Raw genomic sequence first — 10898 nt, forward strand, 5'->3', positions numbered from 1 at the left:
AGCAGCTGATTGGCTTAAAAAATGATTATTTATCTCAGACTGATTTAGCAAAGACTTAAGTTTCTTGTGTGATTGTCATAGGCATTTACAAGAAATACCCTAAGTTTCACCAACGTTCTTGAAATAAGTAAGAGTCAGCTCTTGGGTTAAATGGCTCATCTGGTTTAAATATTCTTGTCCCCACAGGGAATTTTCAAGCCTGGTCTCCATTGTATATTTCACTTTAACAGGAGGAAAGGTTTTGTGGGGCAGCTGGCCCTTGGAGACTGAGGGTAAGGGCCTTGTAGGTGACCAGTGGACGCCAAGAGCCGGGCAGCCGTACAATGGAGCACTCGTGATGCGGGGTACCTGGCTCGAGGCACAGGTCCTGCCCTCATGGCACAACTTTCCCTGGTCTTGGGGTTGTGGGAAAGGTCCTGTTAACCTCAGTCTGCTCCCTGCTTAGCTGGGGAGAATAGTATCTTTTGGGGGGATGTAAGGGTCCTAGCAATTTCTCGAAAAGTACTTAGCACAGCACCTGGCACATTATCTATCATAATAACATTTAAGTACCTGTATTATTTAATAACCTTCTGAATCCTGACATCAAAATGCGTCTACCTTCAGCTTGTTTTTTTACATAATAATGATATGGGTAACTAAGCATGGTGAGGGATAGTGAGAAATAACATTAGGAAGAGTGTTTTGAAAACTTGGTCGAAGGGCCTGCGCACTCTGAGAATTAGAACACAGATACCGAAGGCGCAGTGCTAGGAAGGTTAGCGCAGGCTAGACCACAGGAAGGGCACTGGAGCTGGGTAGGACAGCTGGGACCTGTCACACTCATAAGGCGTGTGCCGACTGAAGGTGAACTACATACAGGGAAACAGATGAGGAAGGAAGAAGCAGTAAGGGAAGACAAGACAGCCAGGGCCGTTTTAAGGGATATTCACATGACTGCCTAGTCATAAAAATTACAATGAGGAAGCAGACAGATGCTTGTAACCCCAACGTAAAACAGTGGTGCTCTAAAGTCAGGATGGCTGTTATCAAAAGGCAAGAAATAACTAGTGTTGGCGAGGATGTGGAGGAAAGGGAACCCTTTGCCTTGTTGGTGTGGATGTAAATTCGTGCAGCCACTGTGGACGGCAGTATGAAGCTTCCTCAAAAAAGTTCAAAAATAGAGCTACCATATAATCCTCAGTTCCACTACCGGGTTATCTGAAGAAAATGAAAACACTAATTTGAAAAGCTATATGTACCCCTCTGCTCATTGTAGCATTATTCATTCATAATAGATAAGACAGGGAAACAACCTAAGTGTCCATCAATGGATAAAGAAAATGTGGTATATATATATCCAATGGAATATTACTCAGCCATGAAAAAGGAATGAACCCCTGCCATCTGTGACAACATGGATATACCTCCAGGGCATTATGCTCAGTGAAATAAGTCAGATGGACAAATATCAAGACAAATATCAAGATGATTTCACTTATATGTGGAATCTAAAAAACAAAAAAACCAAATCAAATCTAGACTTACAGATACAGAAAACAGATTGGTGGCCACCAGAGGGGATGGGAATTGGGTGTAGGCAACATGGGCAAAGGAGGTCAAGAAGTACAAATTTCCATTTATAAAATAAGCCCTGGGGATGACTTATTAATAATTATAAGCATGGCAATAGTCATAATATTGCATTCACCTTGGTGAATCTTGTGGTGAGCATTTCACAATATGAACCACTACGTTGTACATCGGAAACTAATAAGATATTGTATGTCAGTTATTCCTCAATAGAAACAAACAATAAATAAAAAGGATAGAAGTACAAGTTGAGAAGAGAGGATGAGTTTGGTTCATGACAGTGTTGGGTTTGGTACGATGCAGAATCTCCCCAGGGATTAAATCATAGAATGTGTGCAAAAGACTTAGTTCGGGGTCCGACATTTGGAAGGAAGATATCAAGATGCAGAAAGTGGTCAAAGCGTCGACTGCTGGAAAATTCCAAATGGGCTAAACCAAGGGACATTGGATTTAGCTAGCAGGTGGACTTGGTGGCTTTGTGAATGCAGAATTGGGATAAAGGAATGGGAGCGGTGGTCAGTGCAGACACCCAGAGTGAAGGGGTGTGGCCTTCATGCCTATAGCGCAGTGGGTCTGATCCACATTTTAAATAGTATTCACGAATAATTGGAAACAAAAGACATATGCCTACTTGTACCTTCTGAATATTTAGCCATAATCTAATTTTCTTACATTTATTTATTTTTGAGAGAGAAAGACAGAACACAAGAAGGGGCGAAGCAGAGAGAGGGAAGGAGACACAGAATCTGAAACAGGCACCAGGCTCTGAGCTGTCAGCACAGAGCCCAACATGGGGCTCGAACCTACAAACCATGAGATCATGACCTGAGCTGAAGTTGGACACCTAACCAACTGGGTCACCCAGGCACCCCTGAAATATTTAGCCATAATCTAAATACCGTTTTATATCCTGCATAAAATTTCAGTTTTACACGCGCACACGCACACACACACACATACACACACACACACACACACACACACACACACACACACACACACGTGACATCTGATGCCAGTCTATTTTATTCTTATGTGGCTGGAGTCTTAATTTTAGGAAGCTAATTTGGTGAAATGATGGCTAATTACAGAACCGGTTGCAACTACAGCTCTTTTATAGTAATGCATTCTACTACACATTTTATTTTTATTCCATTCAATGTAACCAGTGAAGGTTATTTGTCAAATGCATCCAATTCCAAAATGACTTCTTTACCCAAGAGACCCCATGGACAAAGCGTTAGTCCTGTCACCACCTGGGTAGACCCAGATTTGGAGTGGTTGTCCTTGGGTCCCCCACTTCAGTACTGGCCATGAGATTGGATCCCAGGAAAGGTCAATTTCACATCAATTATCATGAGGGAGAGAGATTCCCACATAATTCTGAAACAACATTTGCTTTTGCCTATTTAAATATGACAGTTTATGACCTCATGTGTTCAAGTGATAACAAACCGGCCATCAAGTAGGCATTTCTTTTAACTGGCTCTCGCTCTGCAATGTTAATTAATGCTCACTACAGTTACCTGGGACTATTCAGAAGATTTTGGTGCCTTGGGAATCATCAAAGAAAGATGAAATTGTGTTCGGTAGAGTAGTTCTGCATGAACCTTACTGCACACTGAAGCTTTGATAATGACTAGTCTTGGTTACTCTATTAAATTTATACACCATTTCCCAACTGTACCCACATAAAATAAGGGGGCAAATAGGTACTGTGGTGGACAGTTCTTAAAGTTGGTTGATAGTGTGTTTGAACCACGATGTCTCCGATTTTCTTTCTTTCAGTGGATATTTGTAGGTGAACAACCGTGGGAAGAAGACACTGTGTTTTCATCTGTAGATATGCCAAGATGCCAGAAGAGATTGCTTCTGGCTCCTCTCAAAATTCTAGGTCTGCGTGCTAGGTGATGCCAGTCTGGCTACATAGCTCTTACGTGTTTTTTAAATTTGTTTATTTATTTGAGAGAGAGAGAACAGGGAAGGGGTAGAGAGAGAGAGGAAGATGGAGAATCCCTAGCATCCTCCACACTGACAGTACAGAGCCCAATGGGTTGTGAACTATAAGATCATGACCTTAACCAAAATCAAGAGCTGATTGCTTAATAGACTGAGCCACCCAGGTACTCCTCTCTTTTGCATTTTAATTTATTCCTCCTTAGATGGGGCGCCTGGGTCGGTTAAGAACCCAACTTTGGCTCAGGTCATGATCTCACTGTTAGTGGGTTCAAGCCCCACATTGAGCTCTGTGCTGACAGCTCAGAGCCTGGAGCCTGTTTTAGATTCTTGCCCCTCCCTGCTCATGCTCTGTTTCCTTCTCTCTCAAAAAATAAACATTAAAAAAAGTTTTAACTTATTCCTCCAATACCAATGGTCTCCACATTTATCAGGCACATGATCAATCAAGATTAATCAAATATCCATTAGACATGTTCATAAAGAGTAGAAACTGGTAGAAAAGTAAGTTATTTCCTTGGTGGAAGTGCAAGGGAGAAAGAGGATCATGGAAGGCCTGTGACAGTTAGGACAGAGGCACGGCACTCAAATGAGCTCCATGGCGAGGAGGGGATATTCTTATTTTCATTGTTTTGATCTTTAGTGTGAAAACGAAATGTACCAGTGGAGCCAACTATCACAGTTGCCGAAAAAACCAAAATCTTTGCATTTCATGTTCTATCCAAAAAGCTTGCATTGGAAATGATTTTGGAGATCAGATAGCCTCACTGGGGACCAAACTGTAGAGAGCCCAATGCCATTCCTTGCACACAAGAAAATTCCCAAGCTTCTCTTTGTCCCTTCACTTCTCCACATGACTCAACAGGGTGATATAGACCACTCCATACTCTGTGCAGTGTTGGCCTGGATGGACCATTCTTCCTCTGATCCAGGCCAGCCTGTGATTCCCACTGAGCCTACGGTTTTGAAAGGGCACCGCTGTTCCTTCGCAAGGTAACACCAAATGTGAGACAAACATATCACACAACATATCACATGGTGTGATACCTTCAAACAGCAACAGGGTGAGCCAGACCAGAGCGTCCTGAGATTAGAAATCTGGACAGACCTGCTGGGTTATAGGAAAGACTGACACTGTACAAAAGTAGGTCAGAAATCAGAGACTTGAGGTCTAAAAGGGGTGGTAGGACCGAAGACTTATGAATAGATAACCTAAACCAAGTCAAGGTGTGGGGGCACCTGGGTGGCTCAGTCGGTTAAGCGTCCGGCTTCGGCTCAGGTCATGATCTCACAGTTTGTGGGTTTGAGCCCTGCATTGGGCTCTGTGCTGCCAGCTCAGAGCCTGGAGCCTGTCTTCGGATTCTGTGTCTCCCTCTCTCTCTGCCCCTCCCCTTCTCACTCTCTCTATCTCTCCCTCTCAAAAAAAATAAAACATAAAAAAATAAAGAGCAACCAGGGTAGGGACATAATTCTGACCAATCCCTGCCAAACTGACTACCAGCAAGGTGAGCCAGAAATGATGATGAAATCTGTCTCCATCAGGGTGAGTAAAAGTACTTGGGCATATTAGGGCCAGGGTGACCAGTTGGCCCACTTTTCCTGGGACTCAGGGTCTTCCTAAGATGGGGGTGCTTTCCTTGCTAAAACCAGGACAGCTCTGGGCAATGCTGGAAGGTTGGTCACACAGCCTGGATTCATTTATTCTTCGACCAGCATTTATGGAGATCCTGACTGTGCCAAGCACTACACGAAGCACTCGTAAAACAGAAATACACATTCCTCAACTGTGTTGGCCAAATAGCATAAGCACTGTAGTGGACACTGGTGGGCAGCCCAGACCCCTTTTGGTGCCTGCACTATTGCCAGTCCCTGGCTCATTGCTGAGTCCTTCAGTTGTTGTCTTGTGTTGCCAAAAGCTATCTTGCCCAAGATGTCACCTCCTCCCTGGGGTCTATCCAATGACCATCAATGCCATTTTCAAAGGCCCAGCCCTCTTGCCCCATTCCAGACAAACTCCAAAGGCCATCTTGTCTGCATCACCACCCTTGCAATCACTCACAAACGTACGTCTTACAAACAGACTTCAGTGTCTCAGCCAGCCTCCCAGGGAAGCCAGCCTAGGACCAAGGACTAAAGTGGCAACCGTGTAGATGATCCAAAAGAAAGGTGCACGGTGCTCTGGGAGCCTGGGAGAGAGATTTGAGCTAGGTAAAGTTTGAGAAGGTCCAACTACGTGGACAAGGATGGGGGGAACGGTCCAGCTGTAGTGGGGACCATAAAGATGATCATGAGGGAGAGTGTGACCGCAGCAGAGAAAGTGAGGGTGGGGGCAAGGCGGGGGCGAAGGCCAGAGGGGCAACCCCAGGGGGAAGTGAAGGAGCAGCGTCTGTGGCCTGAGAACAGTGAGCCGTCACGGAACGGTTCTAGGCGGGCAGGTAACAGGATCCTGTCCAAGCGCAGGAGATCAAATTCACTTAGCTGAGAGCTGGTAGCAAGCAAGAATGGCAAGTGCAGGACACTGGCCTCATTCTAGCTCCTTCCTGCTGCCCAGGGTCAGCACCAGGCCCAGTTTGGAAAATGGCCACACTTACGTGCAGGGGTGTCCAAGAGCATCTGCTGAGCCAGCCAGGGCCCTGGGGGCAAAAAGCTGCAGTCACAGGAAGGCAAACAGGTTTATATTTTTATGCTGGCACACTCACATTATTTGCGTTTTGTGTTGCAGGTAAAAAAGAAAGCAGTGAGGGGAGAGGCTTTGATTAGGGATATCCTCTATTCTTTTTTAAAATTAATTTATCTTGACAGAGAGGGAAAGAGAGCCCAAGTAGGGGAGGGGAAGAGAGAAAGGTAGAGAAAAAGAATCCCAAGTGGGCTCGGTGCTGTCAGCCAGAGCCCGACACGGGGCTCAATCTCATGAACTGCGAGATCATGACCTGAGCTGAAATTGAGTCAGACGCTTAACCCGCTGAGCCACCCAGGCACCCTATCCTGTATTTATTCTTGACATAAATTTAACTCCCTCCCCCCATAGCTCTTTGCTGGTCTTCTCTCTCCTGCTGTGCTGTCTCCCAGTGCTTCTGGAACAGAAGTGTCCTACTGTGCTTTCTTGTGGTGAAGGCATCCGTGTCTGAAGCCATCCATCTTGACTGAACACATTATCGGCCATGTGACACAGGTAGTAGCAAAACAACCAGATAAGGAATTAGACCTTCCCCTCCCATGAACTTCCCTCTTTCAGAAAGCCCTGGCTGACAGGTGGCTGACCTGTTGAGTGAAATTTCTTCCCCCTCCCATGCTCTAATTCCCACGCTTATGTTTAAATGAGCCAATAAAGAGCGAGCCCATTTTTCACTTATTTGTGGAATCTAAAAAAAGAAGATGAATAAACAAAGCAACAAACGAAGTGGAAACAGACTGTAAATACATATGATGTCACTGACGGTTGCCAGAGTGCATGGGCAAAATGAGTGGAAGGAAGGACACATAGGCTTCCAGTTAATGAAGGAATAGGTCACGAGAATAAAAAGCACAGCAGAGGGAATATAGTCAATGTTTTTTTTTTTTTAATATTTCTTTATTTGGAGACAGCGAGTGTAGTAGGGGAAGGGCCGAGAGAGAGGGAAAGAGAGAATCCCAAGCAAGCTCTGAGCCGGACACTGGATTTTATTTCATGAACCATGAGATGATGACCTGAGCAGGTATCAGGAGTCTGACACTTCACCGAGTGAGCCACCCAGATGCCCTCATAGCCAATGATCTTGTAATGGTGTATGGCGACAGGTGCTAGCTTCGCTTGTGAGCACAGCATGGTGCATGAACTCGTCAAATCACTATAATGTACACCTGAAACTCATGCAATGTTGTGTGTCAACTATACTCAAGGAATGTTTTTAAAGAAAGAACCCTTTTAACCCTAGGCAGTCCACCCTCCGACCCTAATAAAGGCAGAGCCCCAGGTCTTCTCTCTCTCTTTCTCTCTCTACTGATAACCTTACTGTGTGGCCCTCGGCTGTGCCATGTACCCCCCAGCCCCTCACTGGCCCCAGTCCATGGAGGCTTGCTACCCAGGTGAGTGCCCAGGCATTCCTAGCCAAGAGCATCACCAGCAATAGGCTGGGATCAGCACAATAACTTCATTTATTCAACTCATCTTCATTTTGTGAACTTTATTTGCCAATAACTATTAGGTGATAAAAGCCCCCTGGGAATCAGGCACTGCCATGGGTGGCCCCACCCACTATGGTGACCCCGTGTGGGTCATTGTAGAACTCAAGGGAGGGAGGCCCTTGGTCGTTTCCCTACAGCCTCATTGCTCTGAGCTCCCCAAATCCCCCTCCTCTCCAAGACAACACTCAGGCCTGTTCATCCTGAGTGCACATCACCACTGGCTCTAGTGAATATTAAATAAGAAATGGAGTTACTGGGAACTGAGTGGACTTAGGGTAGATTCAAGGCCTGTTAAATCACTTGAGCTTGAAAATTCACTGTGTGGGAGACCTTGCCTCTAGAGCCAGCCACTTTGCTGGCTCAGAGAGTTGTTTGGGACATTCCCCAAATACTCACTGTTCCAAAAATGTGCTAGGAAAGCAGAAAGCCCTGCTGGAAGGATGTAGCTATTAAGTGAGAAGAGAAGCCAGTTGTGTCTGTAATTGAACATCCTAGTAAGAGTAATTTTCATGGAGATGAGTGGATTTGGCTTTCTATTTATGAAGGGAAAGAGCTAGGAACTTCAACCCTTCTGGGTCTGGAAAGATCTTAGCCCTTGCAGGAAAGTGTGTCTGATTGGAGTACAGCCATGTCAGAAAGATGCAGCTGTAGGAAGAAATGCAGAAGTGAGGAAGGGTAGGGGTAAAAATAAAGTAGGATTGGGGCACCCGAGTGGCTCAATTGGTTGAATATCTGACTCTTGATTTTGACTCAGGTCATGATCCCAGAGGTCCTGGGATTGAGCCCCTCATTGGGCTCCACACTGAGTGTTGAACCTTCTTGGGATTCTCTTCCTCTCCCTCTGCCCCTCTACCCTGTTTGCATGCTTTTTCTCCCTCTTTCTCTAAAATGAAAAAAAAGTATTATTGGGGAGGGGAGCATATACAGTCTGTATTTAATTGTGCTCATTCTAATATTCCATTTTTTCCCCATGATTGTTTTCCAGGCATTATAAAGAGATCTCAAAGCAACCCATGAGTCTTAGCATTTTGGGCATAAAATAGTTAGAATTAGGAAACAAAAACAAAATAAAAACGGGAAGACAAATGTTGTGAGAAGTACATTTAGTGATATCAGGAAGTAGAGTCATGTTTTCTGAATGACATCAAGGGTCTTCCTCCATATAGAAGGTAACTTAGCCCTGGCTGATGAAAACCACATGCAGGCAAAGAGGTGTTTTTTTGTTGTTGCCCAAATGACAAATGGAAATAGAGTCAGATCATGTTATGTAATAGAAGGCAATGTTCATTGATGAAAATGTTGTATGAAAACTTAAGATCGAAGTCTCTTTATGGGTGGTAAGCACTTCCCACACACGGTATTGTAATTGATGCCCATGGTATTTCCACGAGATGAGTCAGTGTCACTATCTTTCTGGTAGAGGTAAAAATGTTCCAAAAAACACAAGACAGTTTTTTTAATCCATAGAGGTAAATGTTTACGTGGCCTTGGCTCTGCTGACGCATTTAGAGGAAGTAATGTTTTGCCCGAGGGCTTCTTTCCTTTAGGGTTGATGATGGCGTGACCATCTCAAGACTGAAGAGACAGGAATTTACCTACATTCTTTAGATCTGATCGTTAGATATTCCAGCTCAGATCTTCCTGGAAATTGAAATACGGTCACCCTTTTCTCTTCAAGGGAGCCATTATTCAATTTTCTGGGTAATTCCTTGAACTCCATTCTATTCACACTTCTCTTTACAATAAGCTTCTTTCAAGAGAAGGCATGAAAAATATTCAATGCCCCTACAGTATGTTTATTTACCTATTTAAATGTAATCCTTCCTTTGGTAAAGGCAAAAAACAAGTTTATTTTGTTTTGTTTGGTGTAACTTGAAGCTCAAAATATGTGGTCAGGTCTAAAGATTAGGACTGCAATGGAACAGAGTGTGTTTGCTTCCCAACCAAAGCATCTTGCATGCAATTCCAATAACCTACCCTCGTCTCCACCCTCTACCTCTCCCCCCAGAATGCTGAGACACTATCCTGTGAGGCATTCAAAGAACATTAGTTGTTACTGTTCATTATTTCAGAAAAGAACTCCAGAGTGGCAAAAAGGAAGGCTTACATTTTTGTCAACTCTTAAAACCACATTGTCTCCATTCTAGGGCAAGACTTGGAATGACGTTGGCATCTGCCAAAGGGTGTTTGATAAGCTGAGCCTGTAACCTTGGCTCCTCATCATACTGGGAACCTGGACTGGGCTGTGAACTCACTTTGTTGGCTAATGGAGGAGACTCCAAACACGGCCTGGTCGGTGCACAGCCCAGAGGTACAGAGTCGGGGTCCTCAGATCCTCTTTTCTTAACATTGTGTCTGACTTGAGCTAAAGGAAGTCTAAAGTGGGGAGAAATCTCATCATAAATCTCATCACAAAATACCTCCAGAGAGAGGTCTTTTAGGGACAATGTATAGACACTTTCTGGGCAAGAGATGTGCTTGTATTGTAGTCATGAGTCGGCCAGAAGGGTGAACGCAGGGGAGATGCTACAAAGCAGCTGGAGAACTTTGAAATGCTGCAGTGACCCCCCTATAACTTCTGCCCACAGCCCCTCAGTGCTGGCCCCTGATTAAATACAGCATTAACCATGAATTTGATTTCTCAAACACAGATGAAATTCACTTCGCAGCTTGCTTCCTCAAAACATTTGACATGACTTTCTTTTCTCAAGTGTCAACTGTTTCACAACCTACTGAGAAGGTCTGACACTTTGATAATTACAAGGGTGATGTAATTTAAAAGGGGGCAGAATCTTAAGGCCATGTGACTTCTTTGGGGCCTTTGCCGCAGGCTGTGTGGGGGTCTGAAGAATTAGTCTCATGGATAAAGTTTCATTTTCCTCCTCCCCGGATTTGCCTTCCCTTCTTTTCTTGTTTAATCAAAATACATTTTACATACAACATTGTGTAAGTGTAAGGTGTACAATGTGTTGATGGGATGCATTTCTATACTACAGTATAACTGCAATTGTAGCGTTAGTTAGCACCTCTATTACGTTACATAATTGTAATTTCTTTCTCATGACATTATTCCCACCATTTCTGTGGTGGGGATAATTATGATCTAGTCTTAACAAGTAAAAGCAAACTTAGAATTCTTCTTCTAGGAAGATGGAGTAGAGGTACTTTTCCTATTCCTCTCACTGATTGCAGCCCTGGACATTATA

The sequence above is a fragment of the Suricata suricatta genome, chromosome 2 (genome assembly GCF_006229205.1).
Source record: "Suricata suricatta isolate VVHF042 chromosome 2, meerkat_22Aug2017_6uvM2_HiC, whole genome shotgun sequence".
Lineage (NCBI taxonomy): Eukaryota > Metazoa > Chordata > Mammalia > Carnivora > Herpestidae > Suricata > Suricata suricatta.